Below are 20,426 nucleotides of genomic sequence, written 5' to 3' on the forward strand. Positions count from 1 at the left end.
TTGAAAAAAACCAAGGTCTATTCATAAATGAAATTTCTATCCTTGAAAATTGCTAGAATGACGTATTTCTTTGGCAATTAGTTTGCAACTAGTGTCCCCCCAGATAAGAGTGAGAATTCATTTAAGCTCATCTTTGTCCCAGGCTACATGTTTTTGTGACATGATTTCATGAAATCCTCTTGATAGTCATATACTGAAAACAAAACTGTCTAAGCAAGGCTGGCTATGGTGGTGACACGAGTGGGAGAGGGAAGGGTAAATTCTGAGGTGGCAGGGTCCTCCACCATTACAGGATGGGGATTGTTCAGTGCTAAGGGAAATCCACCACCCACACATCCCAACCTGCTGCTCTCTGGGAAGTTGCCATGCTGAGTTGATTAATGCAATCATTTCCCTTTACCATAGACATTTAAATCATGGTGGACAACAAGCTGCCCATGAGCCAAAAGTGTGCTGAAGGCCAAGAAAGCCTACAGAATCCTGGGATGCATTAGGAAGAGCATTGCCAGCAGGTCAAGGGAGGTGATCCTGCCCCTTTACTCAGCCCTGCTGAGGCCACATCTGGAGTGCTGTGTCCAGTTCTGGGCTCCTCAGCACAAGAGAGACAGGAAACTCCTGGAGCAGGTCCAACGTAGGGCGATAAAGATGATGAAGGGCCCAGAGCATCTCTCCTGTGAGGAAAGGCTGAGGGAGCAGGGCCTGTTCAGCCTTGAGAAGAGACAGCTGAGAGGGGACCTCATCAATGTGTAGAAGTGTCTGAAGGGATGATGCCAAGAGGATGGAGGCAGGATCTTCTCAGTGGTGCCAAGCAATGGGACAAGAGACAACAGGCAGAAACTGAAGCACAGGAAGTTCCACCCGAATATGACGAAGAACTTACTGTGTAAGTGACCATGCACTGAAACAGATTGTCCAGAGAGGTTGTGGAGTCTCCTCTATTGAAGATAATCAAGAACTATCTGGATGCAATCCTGTGCAGTGTGCTCTAGGACAACCCTGCTTGAGCAGGGAGGTTGGACCAGATGACCCTGTGTGGACCCTTCCAACCTGACCCATTCTGTGTGTTTCTGTGAACTCTGGGTTTCTTTGCAGAAGACAAGAGAAGCCCAGGGTGAGCTCTCCTGCTTCATGTGCTCAGGCACCAAGCCCAGGGGCACTTCAGTTTCACTGAAATTGTCTGGATAGATTAAACCCTCCAACACTATCTTATAAGAGCTAGTTAGTTAGGCATTAGGGCAAGGATGTGTAAAAATCACTCCAGCCACATGCACCCCCTTCAGGACTTTTCACTTATTTATTTATGTATTTATATACTTTTAGCAAACAAAGACGTTAATGCTCATTGGTTCTAAGTTACATAGTGAACCCTTTCCTAAGTTTACCCCATCCCCAATTTATCCCTAACCCATTTTTCACCCCATGGCTTCCCTATACAATTTCCTTTCCCTACAACTCCTCTCCAATGTCGAGGGGGGGATGAAAAGGGGGAGGGAAGAAATTAACTATTTTTGTTTAGCGTTCCAACAGGTACAAATGAAAGAAACCCTCTCCTGCCTCAGTTTCCCCACAAAGCATGCTGAGAGTCCTGTCTCCCTTCTGTCAGCCTTAAGATGTTCTGGAGAATCTGTTTGGACATTTAAAGACTCAGGAGGGTGGCTTGTTTTGTTTTGAAACTGTTCTTGTTATGTTTATCCAGTTGTTTTCAATGTTAAGTTTTAAATCTCTTTTATTAAAAATAAACGGGTGCAATGTTGGGATCCCTTCCCCCTGCCGTGGGATCCTGGGAGAGGGGCCCTGGGCAGGAGACACAGGGTTTCCCTGCCCCTGGTCAGCCTCATTCCCCATTGGTTGTTTTGTGTTCCCTGCGTGGGCAAGGACCCTCGGGTCCCGTGATTGAGCAGTTCCTCGGCAGAGCCCCGGCCATGTGGCTGGAGAAATAAACATCTCCGAAAATATCCACCAAGAATCTGTCCTTATATTTCTTTTCTATGGGCCTCATTGTCTGATACATGTGTTACAGAATCCCCACTGTAACAACATAGTTTTCTTTATTAATTAGTATTCTATCCTCTATTGATTATTGATCTCTCACTCCTCAAGGTAATGAGTCCACATTTTTTTCATCCCTCTTATCTTTTTTTAAGACAGAATCTCCAACTCTCCCGGCTGTAATCTCCTCTGTATCTTCTGGTTACTCCAACATGTCCTTGAAGAGCCATAAATTTAAGATCCCAGATACCAATCTTTAACTCTCTCAGGCTTTGTTTATTGAAGCTTACCAGGGCAAGTTTAGCAAACTTCAGTTTTGGTGACTTAATGATCAAAATAACAATAAGAGTCTGTGAAAAAGAAACTTAACTTGGGCTGGCTACAAGTGGGCACTGCTTATGAATAATTAAAACAACTAATTTAAAATGAGTTAGATCATTTCCAATATCAGCACCACTCTTTGTGGTTGGTTGTCATCAGCTGACCTTGTTCACCAGCTCAAGCAGTGTTTGGGACCAGTCTGGGCAGCTCTGAGCAGCCTGACATGGGCTGGCTACACAACAGGGTAATAGTCAGTCCATCTTGCATAGGATTTTATGGTGATGATTAAAGTACCTCATGTTTTGCTTTCAGAGTCCTCAGTGCAAGGTGGAGAAGCTGGGCAGAGTCTGACTGGTCTTCTGCTGGAAGTAGAAATAAAGATACTCATTTGGTTTTGTTTGGCAGAGATGTTTCTTCTACTTTGTTGCTGTTGCTACAAGACCAAAGCTGTTGTCTATTCTCTGGAAATACAGAGCATGCCACCAGAGAAGAATTAGCGCAATGGTTTTAGTTTTATGCAACTTTCTCAAAACCCAGTGACTGATCATTTAGAAGAGAATAAACAAAATGAAGTAAGCTGTTTGTTCAGCATGTTCCAACACCCGTCCATCTGCTTGCTTTTGTACTCACAGTCCCTCAGCCACAACTTTTCTTATCAGCCACTTTCAAAAAATATGACTCATTTTTCACATAATAGACTGGGTGGAAAGTAGAGAAGTTTTTATATGTAATAAAGCTTTCTCTCGCCCAGGATCTCCTGCATTAGCTCATATTTTATTTCTCATTAAAGAGAATGACACAATGAATATGTACTCCTTCTAGCCCTAGTTAGCTGCAGCAGGACTCACTGTCTGTGCCACAATTAGCTCGTCGTGACTCTTCTCGGAACCAGGTACATGAAGCTTTGGTATAGCTAATTCTAGGACAAGGAGGAGCCACAAGGGGACCAAGTGTTAGTACAGTTTATGCAGTCTCTCTACTCAGGCTTCTTGTTAGCTCAGCTAACACACTTCCATGGCTGCAAAGCAGAAGCCACTCTAAAGTGGGGACATTGGCCAAAACATCTGCCCACTCAGCTCCGTCAGGTTTTGAATATGTGTTGCAACACCATAAAAGCCATATCCCCAGGCAGATGAAACAGTTCCATGGGAAAGGTCTGTGTAGTCTGCCCTGCTGGTGACATCTTCAGTTACCATCCCTTTTCCATGGTGTCATGCTGTACTCTGCTGGCAACAAGGCTGATCCTGGTTTCCCAGGTGAAAGCTGTGTTTGCCTAGAACATTTATCCTCACTCTTGCTTTCCACATGCTAGTCTGGTTTTAACAACATCTTGCCTGGCTGAGAGACAAGAGGCAAAACACACAGCAGGCTGTCAGTAGATTTCCAGTTCAGATGAAATCTCTCGGGTTTTGTCACACAGATCTTGTGCTTTCTCCCAGTGAGACCCTCATATGCATCAGACAACCACTGCTGCTGCAGGAACCTCTCACAAGCTCAACCGATTTCCCTATGATCAGAACATCTCTTGCCAAGCAGAAAGGGGAGATACCCAGTAAACCCAGAGGTCCCCTCCTAAATCTTCTGGGACCTCTGACCCACTCGTGGGATGTATGTGGCACCCTGCTGGGCTAAGGAAAGCTCTTATCAGTGTAAACTATGTCTCGGACTGACACACTGTTGTTTTGCATTTCTCGGTGTTGAGCAATGCAATTTTTCTTTTTTGCTCCGATCACTAGTACCCATGCACAGGACAAGAGTGGGACTGAGGCTCATCACATCTGCTTGAGATGCTCAAACTTTCCTGGGTTATTCTGTGACACTAAAGTTACTACAGAAAGTCAAAGGCTTATGTAAAGAGGAAACAAGATGAAGTTAATATGCTTTAAAATCAAGGCAGCAACTTACCTTTTGTATCTGATAATGACTTGATAGAACTACATGATGCAGACTCTAAAAAACATTGCTGAGGAAAGCTCCAAAGAACAAGACCTTTATTATGTCTTTTGCACTACATTTGCTCCATTCTGCATTTTAATTTCCTAAGTATCTCCTAAGTGTATTCAGTAGAATAGTAAGTATAATTCCTATGAGCTAGCTAAATTACTTCTAGCAAATTTGTATCAGCACTTATATTGTATTAGCGTCATTATTATTATAATTTAAACCTTTCATTCCACCACTAATCCAAGGCAATTTTTGCAAATAAACCGAATCTTCTAATTTGCCTACAGTATCATGTCTTACTTTCTTTTTTAATAATTAAGCATGGTCACTATAGCCTCTGTAGGTAATAGAGTAGTTTCCATGTATCAGAAACATTGCCTTTTGTCAAGCAAAATTCCTAGGTCTAATATCCTCTGCTTGCATCTCTGCAAAGCAGCATTATGTACAATATCCACCCAATATAACACTGGAAAATTCTGCTTCCCTTTGACAGGCAATACTGAAAACATCTGCTGGTGTAAGCAAATTGGCTGAGGAAACTGCATGCTCCCACTTTAGGGATGTTTTCTGTTCATTTTTCATCTCTCTAGTGCATAGATCCATCACTTGTATTGCTGACACATATTAGAACGGGAATTGTAAGACTAAAGTGCTGGAATTATCCAAAAGATGAAAGCACAATTTTGCTATGTCAAGGGCTTGCAAATGGGTGATAGAGGCTCTTTTCTTTGAAATGGCAAAGTGTAGTAAACCCAACACCGTTTTAAATATTTTAAAATGAAATCTTCCTTTGCTTCAGCACAAGAAATCTTAGCCACAGCTAGGATTCACATTTATAAAGATACCATCCAAATTATGTTTGGCTCTTTCTTGAGATACAATATACAATATCTGCAGGCCATAGCCGTAGAAACATAAATACATTGCTTCTCTTTATGCAATTGTTCAATGGAAGGAAAAAAGAAATCAAACTAGTGATGAAGAGCTGGTCCATACGTATTAAGTCACTGCTGGGTGACCACCAGGCCATGCTTGTGTTCACCAGCAAGAGTGAAGACTGCAGCTAGAAAGCCATGACTGCCTTTGATAGTGCACAACAGCAGCCTTATTTAAACCATGCAGAATGATAAGCTATACAATAAGAATTAGCCTTGTATCTCAGCCCTTTCTGTGTGCTGCCAGCCGACTGTTAAAAAAAAAAAAGAAATCTTTATCCTGAAGACCAGGTTTTGGAAGATCAAACCTAGAGTTGTACACACACATTCTTCACATCATTGCAAGAGAAAGTCAGATGTGAAGAAAGGCCACACAAAATCAGTCAAGATGCTCACTTTACCTGGTACCCTGAATGTGACAGGGACAAATCACAGATGCCTGCAGAGCAGTTCAATAAAAAACAAGTATGTAGTGATGTTTCCCTACAACAGTCTTTCAGCTGTCTACGATTCTTGCTTAAAGATTTGCTGCAGGAGAACAGCCTAGATTTAGTAACCCTTGATGGGTTTTCCTCCAGTGAATGTCAGCCTTTGGCAACCCAACATCTTGCACAGAAGAATTCCTTTGAACAAGTACATACCATGGAAAATAAGTGCTGCAGAATTAGACCACATACATTAGACATATATATATATATATATATATATATACATTAGAACTACCTGCATGAAATCACATTCTTTCATCTTGATTGAACCTGCTGGCTGTCACCTTTCTTTGAGACTCCTTGCTTCTTCCACTGAAAAAGGACAGGAAAAAACCGTTCCTTTCTACATATGAAGAAAACATTGGCTGGTTCAGAATGAGTATATACCTAGAGCAGCATCCAGTCTTCCGTGTGCATGACAGAGAAAGACAGGAGCAAGGCAAACTTACATACTACTTCCCCTTAATATTCTCCCACCTTGCAATTATTTTTAGCATGGACAATTTTTTTTGTTTATTCTGAATTATTTTTGGGCCCCTTGAGCTGGTACAGAAAATCATGGTGCATTTGAAAGAAAGCGTGCATCTTTCAGTCATTAACAGAGGTGAAAGATTTTCTTTTATTTTCAAACTTTCTGTCAGTACAGTCAATTTGTAATCACCCCTTCCAGTCTGTAGATCTTTGACACAACTCCATGTCATGTCTGGCAGGCTGGAGGGCCCCAGCCTACACATGCATTCTGTGTATAGAAGCCAGGTTGCTCACCTTGGTCATTTTTAACTGTAAACCTTTTTATTAACTTTTTGGAGTTAATAACCGCTGAACAGGGGCACTTGATGCTGCACAGGATGTTAAAAACTCTAGATTTACCCAGTGGTGCAGTAACTTGGGGTTTTTGTCTGCTCCTGAACTCCGAGGTCTTCTTACAATGAACTTTTGTGTTTGTGAGGCAGCCATGAGCTCAGTCCCCCATCTTAGGCTAAAAGTAAAACTGCCAAACATGGTTGCTTCTGATGTGCATCACTTTGCATCTGTCTTTACTAAATTTCATGTGTCATTTAATTGCTCCATTATTCATACTCACATGGTGCTTTTGCAGTTCTTCAAAGTCAATCCTCATCTTTGCTATTCTGCAGAATAGCAAGAATGCTGCATATCATTGTCAAATTTTTTCTCCTCACCTTTTACCTTCTTTTCTAGATTATTTTATTATGTGGAACAGTAAAGTCCCAGCAAAGACTTCTGGAACACACTAGTAGCAACCCCCTTTTTGCCCTAAAAAATTACTATTTTCTTCTACCCTTCCTCCTGATTGTTAACACAAGGGCCTTCCCTTCTATGCACTAGCTGCTTAGCTGCTTGAAAGGCTTGCATTTAGATTCTTCAGTATTCTTTAGACATCATCAGATATGCTGAATCCAGACCTCCTTTATTCTCATAACTTTTCATTGAGAGGAACTCAATATATTTTTTGCAACACAATTTATCAGTCTAAAATTTCTTCCTCAATAGAAAAAAGTTCTTCCTCACACTGTCTGGTTTATGCATCTATTCACTAATTCTCTATGTTTTTTTAAGAGCATTACTAGTAATTTTCCTAGTACACATGCCAGGTTTCCAAATTAGTAGCTTAATTTTTTCACATTAACTCTCTTCCATTCCTTTGGTAGTAAGACAGCTCTAAGTGCCATGTTATACATTACAGTGAGAAATGCAGCACTTTGTGCCTGGAGCTTCTTGGGTGCACTTTTTGGATAAAAACATCAAGTAATGGGGACTCATTAATGTTAATACTGTCTGCTTCTTCCAAGACACTAAAATTAAAATTGAGACGTGTCCACTGATACATTCTCTGCAAGAAGGGCTATCCACACTCTTTTTCAGTGGATAGATCCAAAAAGTATGAATACTTTTTTTTTTCTGTCTGGGGCTTTTTCTTGCCTGCATGTTTTACACTCCAACCACTGAGCTACTGAAACAAACCCCTGACAGGCTTTCTGCTCCTGACATGGTTTTAGGATTTGTTAATTGATTTTAGTAAATAATTCCCTGGATTATTTGAATTTGGAAGGGGGGATGTTCAGGACGAAGTTTCTTGGCTTGCCTTGCTACACTTTCGCACTTAATTACAGCAAACAGATCTTCCCTTTCACCCTATTTGGGCACAACTTCAGCTGCTCAGAGGAAGTCTTCTTGTCTGTAATAGGATTCCTTTCAATGGGTTCTATGTGTGCTGCCTTCCTTCTGTGCTTTCTCAAATCTTTTTTGATTAGCAGAAAGTATTTGCTTTCTTCCTCCACTATGGTACTCTCACCTGGTACTTAAGTTGTATGCAGAGATTTAAAGTAAACACTTTTTTAATAGGCGTCCTCTCCTTTATATAGCTCCCCTTTGCAAAATTTAAAAGCTGTAAGGCAGTTTTTGCTTCTTTGAGCATTCTTGCTTCTTTTGATCCTGAAAGTGCTGTAAGTTCATGTACATCAGGGTCATGACCACCAAATGGCTCTTCCACAATAAGTCACTATATGCTAATATTGTTCCTCCATGAAGTCCCAGGTAATCTACTCCAGCTGAGGCAGAGGGATTGGACTAGATCATATCCAGAGGTGCCTGCAACTGTTCTGTGATATTATTAAGTGATTTTATTTAATAACAATAATATACCAGAAAATAATGTAATATGGTGTTGTGATTTAACCATGATGTGGTTGGCTGAGATAAGAACAGTGTAACAATCGAAATAAAATTAAATATAATACTACTGCTAATACCAATTGTAATGGAAAGGGAGATAACAAAAAACAAGAAATTAATAAAACTGTACATAATACATTTACTTAGCCACCCATTGACCAATGCCTAGCCAGTCCCTATGCAGCCGTCAGCCATCAGCCCCTATTAACTATCTCCCCCCCAGCTGGAATTGCATCTCTGCCTCTTCTTAGCCTTGCACAATGTGCCAGGAGCCTTTTAGACAGTACATCCAGGGATATCCTGATACTCAGCATCCTGGTGAACATAGGTCACAAGTACCAACATCTCTCCAATATTTCCTAGAAGCTGGTTCAGACGCACTTTAAGGTTCACTTGGCAAGCAAGCCACTACTATGAGTTCAGTTATTTATATGGGTGATGATCAAACTGGCCACTGCTACAGCTTTTCCTCCCTTCCGTGGGTATCTCTGCCTCCAGAGCAGCTTAATTTTGATATATAACACTTGGGGGAGGGAAGGGAGTGATGGCAGCTACTTCATTCTGGTTAGTAAGGGAAATACAGCAATATCAGGGCACCCCTGGGAAAAGATTCATCTTCTTGTGGTTTCCACTGTAAGGTAGAAATATTTCAGTATTAAGTTACTCCTGAAAGAGTTATTTAGGGACTTAATAAAGGACTCAATTCCTCAAATTAAAGACCAGGGGATTAATTCTGACCTGAAAAGTATATGTCTGATGCAGGAGAACCTGTTTTTATAGAAGCCAGTAGGTCAGCTAGTAGGCCACACTTGGGCCATACTAGAACTGAAATGCCTTCCTAAGTGACATTAAAACTCCATGGCAAAAAAAGGGAAGGTTTTAAGACTGAAGATTTAACTGAAACACTGCAGGGGCGCTTCTTGAAGCACAGGAAGAGCAAAAAGGAATCAAGGGATTTTTTTTTTTCATTTTAATAGCACAAGATGACTAACTCAGACATGTTTAGTTGTTGTCAGACTGTGACTGGAAGGTCTCAGAAGGTGGGCAGAGATCTCTCCCAGTGGCATCACTAATCAAAAGATAAAGACAGGCTGAAGAGCAAAGCACAATGATCAACACTAAGACCTGACAGAGACAAGGAATTGTCTTGTAGGAGTTATGGCTTGTTCATAGCAATGATGCCTGCTTGTACTTGGGAAAGTATTAACACAATGCGGACAGCAATAGAATGAGGTGGATTGTTGCTAACACAGCTATGAAAGAATATTGAGATTGTAAATGCTTGTTTCTCTCCCAGGAACTGGGCTGGTAAAGCTGGGTTTGGTGGAACCTTGAGTACTATCATTCAAAATAGTGCTGGGAGAGAATGAGGCCTTTAGTGCCCAGATTAATTCATTAGGAGCATGAGTCAGGTCTTTTGAAGGCTGTCTTGGGTTTGAGCATCCAGTTGCTGCATGGGTAAAATTCAGCCCCACAGGAGGACAAGACCCAAGGTATGTAAATTGCTGAGGGTGACCTCTTAAATCAAGAAACAAAGGAAAGAATAGTTTTGTTGACAGATTTCATCCACTTGTAGGAAGGATATCAAAGAAAGTCTGCAACAGATAGACAGGGCTGGGTACACCAGGGGAATACAGTGAGCAAAAAAATATCCTCAGCTTCTGAGGCAGGGGAAGATGGTCAGCAGGGTCATCAGTGTACTGTATCCACTGAAAGCTGTCCCTGGGATCTCCTCAAACAGAGGTGAGGAGGTTCTGGCAGCAATTACCAATAAGTCTGTGTATTTAAGATTTGAGATGAATGGTAAACACTAGTAGCATTTGCAGTAGAAAAAATGCTAACCTGAGATGTTATTTCTGGAAAAACCCCCATTGGGAAATCTCATAAATGGATATTTCTAGGAAGAGCAAGAGTCTATGAAACAGCTATTTTAAGACATGCAGGCTACAATTAGAAGAATGAAACGATACATGCCCAGAGATATTCTCAGATGTCAGAAATGTTCCCAGATGGTCTACACTGCTAAACGGTTAAAACAATCTGCTACTGGGAGTGCCAGCCTGGGGTCTTCCGATTTCCATGTATGTTTTGGAAATTACCAGGGCCATTACAATAGCTCATTTTGAAAACAGAGAGTCATAAAGACTGAAGCAGTCAAAGTTTTGCAATGTGCATGTAGGCAGTTCTGCTCAGTGTGAGAGGACAGTTCAGCACACTTATTAGTATAGCCAGAACCATGGCAATTGTGATAGGTCTGGGAAGTGAGCTGAAAAATAGGAATGACTAAAACCTATCAGAGCAGACTCATCTTCTGTGGTAACTCAAAGATTCAGGACAAGAGCTGAGGCACGATCTGGTTGGGAAACAGCAGATTTCTGAGTAAATAAAAAATGAGTTTATAAGAAAACAGACAGATCTGAATTGAGGGAGAGGCTCCTTGGCTGCAAAAACTATTTAGGGTGGCTCCCAAAGCAGGGAAAAGACATTTAAAAATACACTAATTATTGCCTGCCATGCAAAGGCACTAACACTAATTGCAATGAACTGAGCATTCCTACTTTTAATATAAATATCTTGTCCATGAAGTCGATTACAAGATTTTACAAAACCACTGCCACTTGGCAGGCATGCATACTGACTCAGCAGTTATGGGGCTTGAAACATATCCCTTTAAAAGCAAAAGAGAGAAAAACCTAAGTGGAGATGTCCAGGAGAAGAGAGACTTTGCCAAAGGAGTTGCTTTTTTGGGAGACATTACTAAATTGTACCTCAAATCCACGATGATGAATGAATTAGCCATTGAGCCCCAATTCCCCTTTCCCTCAGTGCAACAAACATGCAGAGAACACTGTCAAGGCTATGAACTTTTGTTGATTTGACTGCAGCAGAGAAAACAACAATATCAGAATACTGATAGACAATATTCCAGTTAATATGAAAGGTGCCTGTTGGTACTTTGTTTCTGGTGATGCGCAAACACTTGTCTATTGGCACAGGGTGCTGCTTGCAGTCTAGTTAAAGAATTATTTGCCTGAGCCAAGGTAACCTATGGAGCTGGGGTGAGCAAAGCCTTGCAGAAGTACAAGCAAAATGTGCACAAAGGAAAATGAAGACTAGTCTTACAACCCACCCATCTGTGGCATTTCTGTCCGAAAGACCGGGTATTCTATAAATGTAACCTTCATTTTGACTCCAGAGCAAGTCTTGAACTGACACTTTGATGTCTCATCTTTGTGACTGTACCTCTGACAGGCGGTGCAGTGATATTTCACTAAGCAGGGTATGTGCACAAACTCAAGTTTACTAGATGCAGATGGCTTCTTATATAATCTATTGTAAAGCTCCTAAAATAAGCTCAAGGAACAGCCTGAGTTATTTTACAGTGCATCTGACTGAGGAGCTGGACTACCTATACTAAACTAAATCTTTGTCTACTGAAAATTACTTGGGTATTTTTCTGGTTTAAGACTGGTTGTTCTTGGCAACTTATTAGCAAAAGCAACAAAAAACCTTCAGATAATGGCCTAAGGACTTTGATCTAATCAGTCAGCAAGCTAAAACTGCAGATGTCTAGTGCATGCATGGACGAATAGGAAAGGGTCTTTTTTTAAGGCAAAATTACTTACCTATGCAGTAAGAAAGGTTCTTTGAAGTGAATGCATTCATTTCTGATACACATTAAAATCATGGCTTCATCAGTGAGAAAATCATGACAGTGAATAAAAGGCAAGATTATTAATTTTGAAATAAGTTTGAGCTGTTGTCTCATTATGATTGTATGTCAGAAGAAAGTAATGTTCGAGAGACTTTGTAGATCTTGCCTTTCCAGCCTACCTGTGGAAGGAACATCTACTAAGCAGCCGTCTTCATAAAGGTATAGAAAATAAATCTGGAAAATACCAAGGAACAGCTAAAATATATCTATTTAGGGAAAAATCTAGAAGAGACTTCACTTAGAGTGTTTCCCTCCCACACTCTAGTACATTGGTAACTGCACTGCCTACCTGAAGTGTCCAGGAAAATGAAGATTGCAAAATACTGAAATGTTCATTAAGGCACAGAGACTCAGATTCTCAAATGCAGTATTTTCTTTTCGATTGTATATGCTTTTTGTTACTAACTATGGGTAAATTATATGGCACCTAAAATAGTCCCTCCAGTACTGTTCTATTGCAAGGAATGGTTGTACTGTGCCCAGCACATCAGCTCCCAAGCCAAGGCTTGAGGACAATGTCACAAAGTGCACCAAGTTCATTTTGTGCTTGCTCTCTTTCCTTGCCAGGTGCTAATGAAGAGTGATGGGCTTTGCTGGGTTTACTGTGGGTGAGATGATACGCCAAGAACGATCTGAGAGGTGACAAATGCCTGACTGTCAGAAGGGACACAGTGTTCAAAGATGCCAGGGGTGCTGCAGCCCCTGAGCTGAACAGCCCAGCAGAGCTGGAGTGCTCCAAAGAAATTAGACTGTTGCAGTTTAATTTTAAAGGGCCAAATTTTGGATGGTGGCCTCCTCAATGCAGTGCTCCTTGCATTTCAGGTCTCCAGTTCAATAATATCTTTGTGTAGACAGAGGAAAAAAAAAATCTGAAAAACAAGCCTGAGCAAAGAACTGAAAGCAGAGTTGTGGTTTCAGAAGACATATTTTAATGTATCTGCAGTTTTCTAAACCACCAAAACAAGCATACGCAGACACTGCATTAAGAAGTACTTCAACACCCTCTACAGGAACCAGAAATGAAAAAGAATATAATTTATACTTGCAGTTAATTCTGACAAAATTTAACAAAAAGACTAAAATTATTTTAGATTACTCAGCTAATCTTGGAATTCTCATTTTTCTGACCAGGTCAATAAGTGTGTTATATCCTAGAACCTATTACATGTCTTGTTTATGTCTCAGAAAAGATGTTGGCTTGAAGGATACAAACCTTCCTCTCCTTGTCACTTGTCACTTTCTTCTTTCTTGGTTTTAGGAATGGGTTGTTACCATCATGAACTTTCTGAAGAACTTCATAATGTTAATGTTTGAAAGTAAATTTAGCCCAAGCTGTCCATGCCATATCTAGAAGCCAAATGTACCTCTTGGCCAGCATCTACTGACAACATTGTAGATAGTTTCTGTGTAAAATTCTAAGCCCTAACTTATTTTGGAAGTGCTGGGAAGGATTTACTCCATTCCTATTAGTTCCTCTTGTGCCTCGGCATATGAAAACCTTGTTTTCACCAAGGTGGCTTCCTCCTGTTGCTGAACAAGGGAGAACAAGAGAAGGTGCCCATGAGATAACACAGACAGACAGACAAACCACCAGCACACTGAGGGCTTCTTCCGGCATGAGGTAAAGGCCTGACGGCCTTCTTCCACAGAAGGAGCTTACAAGACTCAGACAAAAGCAGCACAACTCAGGAGCACCCATGGACATGACAGACCACATGCCTAGGCCACAGGAGTGGTGGGACAACTGTTGTTGGGGATTTATACTTGGGTGTGATGAAGGAGTGGTATGGGATTTGGGAGCTCTAATGCAGCAAGTCAGGATGCAAGGCACACACAGTTGAGGAATACACATTTTATTTCTACTTCCCCTGCCAGGCTTAACACATTTGTTCTCCTTCCTCACTCACAGACACCGCAGGCAAAGCCAGGGCTCTCATGGGCAGTCTCCTGAGAAAGCCCTGCAGCAGCCACACAAGCCTGCATCTGCAGTTGGGTACACTGGGTGCCCAAGGGGAGCCTGCCCAGGGCACTTCAGCAGGACACAGGAAGCATCAAGAGAACCTTTGATGGCCACAGCTCCACAGATCTCACTGTATCCCTAGTCCGTGGCACAGTGAGGTTCCCCAAAGAAGTGTGGCTTCCCTGTGTGCCCAAGTGGAACTTGTGGGAGACGTCAGACATATGTACACTCAACCCACATTCCAGGGGAAATCACCAAGGCAAAATCAGGGTTTCAATTCTGTTGTCTGGGATTTCTATCGCCATCTATTCTTTAAATCTGGCCGTGTGCTGCAATGCTCTGTGCCCTAAAGGCCTGTCTATCTGTGCTGTCTCTGTCAAAATGCTGGGTGGGTGATGAGACACGTTCAAGCCAGGACAGGCTGCAAACAGCAGCTACTCAAGCATAAAATCTCTTCAGGCACATACCTGTTGTGAGGTAAATTTGAGTCCCTTGGCAGTGGGGCAGCACTGAGGCAGGAGATGCCATTGAGGGGTGGTGCAAGGTCTGAGCAAGGCCAGATGTGCCAGCTGTGTTCTACTGGGAAAGTCTGTCCTTGACAGCAGAAGAGAGGAGCTCAGCTATTCTGGTGTGTGACAGTGCTTGGACAGCACAGAAAGATGCAGGAATGATGCAGGAATGATGCAGGATTTGGTCTGGGGTACTGCTGACAGGGTAGTACCTGCATAAATATAGGCGGAATGCCAGCACATGCAGACACAGTGCCCACAAGCTTAAATACCTCACATAAAACTGGATAGTTTGTTAGCCACGAGCCTCTTTCCCCTTCTTGTAGCTGACTTTTATTAGCCTCTCCTAACAGATTTGATGTAATTTAAGACATGGGACGGCAAAGCCTCTATTAGCCAGAGCTGTTCACAGTGAAGCTTCAGTTCTTCTTTGTAAAGGTCAGACTTCTCACTTGTGTGTTTGGAAAAAGGAGCAATTGTGTTATTGAAATACTAAAAATACCTAAAAACTGACTTGGAATTACTTCTCAAAGAGGTGTCAATCTGCGTGCTAAGTGAATTGGTCTGAATAGGGAGAGTTGGTGTGAATAGGGAGAGCAGAATTTCAGGCATGCTGGTTCTTGCAGTCTCTTAATGGATGCTTATTTGTTGTATAATTTTGCCATTTGCTATTTGATTAAGGGGTTTTTAACTTTTCCAGTAATCTGCTGAATTATGTGTGATCTGTGGGTGTGAGCATTCTTTGATCTCCATTTATATCTACAGTTAGCAAAGTCCCTGCCAGTTCTTGTTGAAGGAAGAAAGCAAGTTCTTACATGTAGAGTGGTTCATAATGACATGTTGCAATCATCTGGATTAAAACAGTGCTTTTTTTTACTGAAGTGGCTTTAGGATTAAAACTCCTCAGTGAAGCCTTTTTCAGTCCGAACTCAAAACTTGCTTTTCTATACACTTGTATTCTCTCTCTCTCTTTAATGTCTGCTGAAAGAGAGACCAGGGAGTCTTGTTCTTTCATACAGTTGAAGCATGTGGGCTATTTTTAGGGACACCACAGTGTCACTGCAGGATGGCAGAGGGCTGACATCTTTGTGCTTATGTTGCACAAAGAATGTTCAGAGAGGTGCACATGCATTTCTGTTTGCAGGATCTGCAGCTGATGGCTGACATCCACTCTAATGCTGAAAGTTTGTTTTTGGAAGAAATAAAAACACACCGCAGGAGAGAGAAGGGAGAAAATGAAAACTGTCTGAGTGACCAGTCAGACCAGGAAGAGCAGTGATGGAGACCCAGATGAACATCCTCCTCTGGTTGCCCCTTATGTGCAAGCGTTGCATGTAAATTACTGGATAGCATTCATTGAGTATTTAAATTATTTCTATCTACTTTACTACAAACTGTGTTTTGGTTTTCTCTGATTCAAACCAAAAATCTACAAAATGAGAGATAAGGAAAAAGGGGAAATAAGGTGGCAGACTCATGTCAGTGGTAATTGTCATCTGTGAAAATACATTATAACCACGTCTGGGTTTGTAGGTACAAAAACAACGAAAAGAGCATGAAAAACAACAAAAGCATGAGCCCAACAAGGGAAAGGCTCCTCTTCAGAAGCTCTGAAATCTGCTGCCACAACAGCTGTGGGGAGAGGTTGCAGAGCTGGGAGTAAAATGCGGGCTGCAGGGCTGCAAATAGCAGGCCCTCAGCACGACCAAGGCAGAGGTATTGAGGTATTGAAGGTGCAGAGCAACACCCATCCTAGAAGCTGGGCAGAAAAGCAGGTCCAGGGCACAGACACCTGCCACAGCAAGGCCACCTCTTCCCTGTGCCACCCAGGCAGCTGCTGGCTGCTGAAACAAATCTCAGCATCAAAGCAATGAGTCACAGACAGATGTTTTCAGTTCAAGATTGCCAATGGGGAATGAAATCCTGAAGGAAATCAAAATGATAAAAACTGTGATTAACCTTCAGGTATGCTGCAAAATCTTCCTTCTTCTTTCAACATTCTTACTAGAAAAGCCAGAAAATCCCAGTTCCACTGAGGGCATTTGGGGTTTTGGATGACACATGCTGTAGAAAACCTTGTGACAGGTATGGATTTTGATTAGCAGAGCAACGTAATAAAAAAAATCTGTTCAGCAGGATGGGTAGACAAAAAAATGTTGGTCCAGACTTTAGAAAGCAACATCACCCTTGTAACAAAAACCATTACTTTAAGGAATAGTTCTTTTTACCTAACAGCTCCTTTTCTTGGGTCTTTGTGTGATTTATCTGAAAGTAAAAGGCATCAGCTTTTCTTGAAACCACTCAGTGTGGAAAATGGCATTTTTTTTGTAACCAGAGACATGTATCCTGCAGGAAGAACCAATTTACATTAGGTGGTAAAGCGTTTAAAACTACAGCAGCACAGAGAAGACAAACTGAGCTGCACCAGCTACATGTGAAAGGATACCACAAACCCCCTGATGTCTGCCTTACACATGAACTGCAATGCCTCAGTATACACAGGCTTCATTCTGCTCTTAGAAAATGTCTGTTCCTATGGGGCCGCTCCCCTGAGGGCCCAGGAGCATGGAAAAATTGGAATAAAATCATTAATCTTCTTTCCTATTTCACGTTAACTGGCATGTTCCATTTAACAATAATAAGGCATAAAACAGGTGTAAAATATATACTAAAAACATGAACACCTGTAGAAAATATTCCATACCATAAAGTCAAGACTGTGTGAAAAATAATAGGCACTGGCAAAAGTTAGCAGAACAGGATGCAAACCTGAGTCTTGGAAAACACCTATTTTAGTCCTTTACTTAAGCAGTCATTAAAATAAAAACATAAAAATAAGATAATGGAGAGGAAGGAGACATATCAGTAATGAGACACTAGCGCCATCTAGAAGAGGAATAAAACACACACCGAAAAAAAAGTGGAGCATAAAAAGCAGCTCAGCCTGGTTTACAGAGTGTAAAAGGCATTTTGCATCCACAGTATTTTTATGAATTACAAGAACACATTTCGGTGAAAACTGTTCTCTGCTCTTCCAACCCTCAGTGATTCTAAAAATACTTAAAAGTGCCTTAATCCTGTTTTTACACATATTTTTTATATGACTTAGACCCTAGATGTTTCTGCCCCATGGAGCAGGAATTTTCAGGGGAGACTTAGGCAGCTCCTACTCCCACTTTTCCTGTCACTGGGAGGGCCACAGCAAGGCTGACAGAAGCACTGTGAATTGCAGAGGTCTGTGTCTGTGGCTTGCTGCTGGGGAGGCTTAGGGAGGAGCGAGGGGAGGCTTTTTTCCTTCTTTGCCACAGCAGACAATTTAGGACAGATGAGGAACCATTTCCAGATGGGAGAGCAAAGGTGGGAAATTGGTTTAGGTGGCATGTTGAAAAGTAACTCTTCATTCTGTCCTTATTGCAGTCTGGTATTCACAAACATTTTGGACATTCCTGAACCATATGACACAACAGTCACCACTCAGATATATAATGGATAGGTGGAGTGTCTCCCCTCTTCTCATGAGGGAGATGCTGCATGACATTACTGCAACAAGGAGATACAGCAGATGCAGCTTATCCTATCTGCTAATAGAGCAATAGAAGAGAGAGATGGTGACCAGATGAGCCATAGCACAGCTCAAACTAGCCTGATCACCAGGAACCAGAGGATCAGCTATCCGAGATATCCCACTTGCTGGGAATTCCCATCTGCAACTGCCATGTCTTGAAAGCATCTATTTCAGCTGTGTTTCTACATGTTTCTCTAATTTTGCAATCCTCTCTTCTTCTTCATGTGCTGTTGTGCTAAAGACAGAACTGACTGCTCTTCTTAGCTCCACTTTCAATAAACAAAATGTTCTGTCCTTTCACTTATAAAGGACAAATCAAAGACTTTAAAGGATGCCCTCTTTCAGGTTTAAATTCCATCTGACATCTGCTTGTGTTCAAATGACTTTCGGTTTGCTTCTAGGTTTTTTGTGTGCTTGAGTCAACAAATTTCATAACTGTGGTAGAAAGTCTCTAGAGTGCTTCCACAAGACTAGACAGGCCATAATTTCTGAGTTCAAAACCTGCCTGCACATCCATGTTGCTCAGAGAGTGTGTTCAATCCATAAATTAGCTTAAAAAAGGGAAAAAGAAAGTATAGAAGTATTATAATCTGTGGTTCCAGTACAGAACATTTAGGCAAGACGGTACTAAACAAGGAGAGCTTTAAATGCCTATTTACCAGAAAGTTTGTGTGTGATTTATGTGCCTCATGCATTCATTCACTCAGTAAAACCCAGGGCAGAAGCCTTTAACGAGGGTCATTTTACGGGGTCATGGAGGTTCACAGAGTTAGCTACTAGAAACACCAGGGACAGTTTTACCAGCAGTGTGGGAGTAGCTGAGTGAAAGTGAGTATAATGCATCTACCTCTTGGCTGCCAAATTACCAGCTGGACGAGGCTGTGGGTTTGAGCTGCACGCTGCTGACCATGTCAGCTGGTCACTGCTGCAGCGCAGACAGGGCAGCTCGAGAGGCCAAGGTGGCTGAGACCCTGCTTGAGGTGTTGTAAGGGAGGTATCGACCATCTGTCTTTGAAACAGCAGCTCTCATGAGATGTGTGTAAGGTTGCTGAGAGTTTTCAAGGTCCCAATGCAGCCATAATGACATAGATATAAATTAACTGATGATTGACCTGTTGGAAACAGCTACAAAATATCCAGAAAATTAGATGATTTGGGCCTTAAAAGGCAGTGGCTGAGAAATGCTTTTGGAATGCCCTCCAAGCTCACTGCTCTACATCTGCTCTTTCTCTTCTTCTGGCCTGAAAAGCAGCTTATGAGCATAAAAAATATAATAAGCTAATATAAAATTATTCTTTGTGATTTTAATATATTGTAACAATTATTAACTCTACCTCCTGATTTCTGTTCAACTAAGCTTCTAACTTCAGTGTTAAACCCTTACAAATGAGTCATTCCTAGCTAAAGTAAGTGTTTTGTTGGCACTATGTCTGAACTCAATCTAATCAGATGGAATTCTGTATGTTTAATTCCAAGAGCACTGAGATTAAATTAAAATACAAAAGTGGACTCCAGACTTCCTGGTCTCTGAATTTTCAAAACATACCGACTTGGTTCAAGATGTTGATGTGGAAAACCTGAAACGTAGGAAAGTTGGCAATTGTGTTGGATTCTACCTCTGAACTTTGAAGGCTGGCACACTCTTTTCCCCGGTGGTAAGCGTAAAGTAATAGCAGTTATGACATGACACAAAGTCCATAGGGCCAATATTTTAATGAGGTCAGGATTTTCTTTGGATGAGAAACCAACAAGCAAAGCCAAAATGTGACAAGAAAAACCACTGCAAGTGGGAGATAATTTATCTGAACCAGAGTCTCAACTCAGTGCTGGAGCTGGCTTACTCACCGCTGGATATTCTATATTTCAGATGTAGCTTCAAGCAGGAGCCAAGACGGTCGCTTAATGCCAAGACATTTTTAAAGAAGATTCCTGTAAAGAGCTATTCCTGGGAGACCCTTCCACTGTACTGAGGTAGCTGAGGAAGTTTCCTGATGTGGCTCAGGGGAAAAAAAGGCCCAGACTGAGGTAGCTGGAGAAGTGAAGAGGGCCAAGAGGAAGGCAGATCTGGAGCAGGAAGACCTGAACTAACAGAAATTGTAAGACAACTGATGAATGAGGTAAGGGAAGGAGAAGAAAGCCATGCAGTTCAGCCGATGGAAAGATGCCATGGAGAAGGAAACTGCCCTTTCCAGGAGATACCATCCTGAAAGGTGCTTGGCAGATCATTTACTCCAGACCACTCATGGCGGCTCACAAGTGCACTTTTCTGGGCTTGCCCTGAATCCTGTGAGGTGATCTGGATGTGT

This window comes from Coloeus monedula (genome assembly GCF_965178545.1).
Source record: "Coloeus monedula genome assembly, chromosome: 3".
Taxonomy (NCBI): Eukaryota; Metazoa; Chordata; class Aves; order Passeriformes; family Corvidae; genus Coloeus; species Coloeus monedula.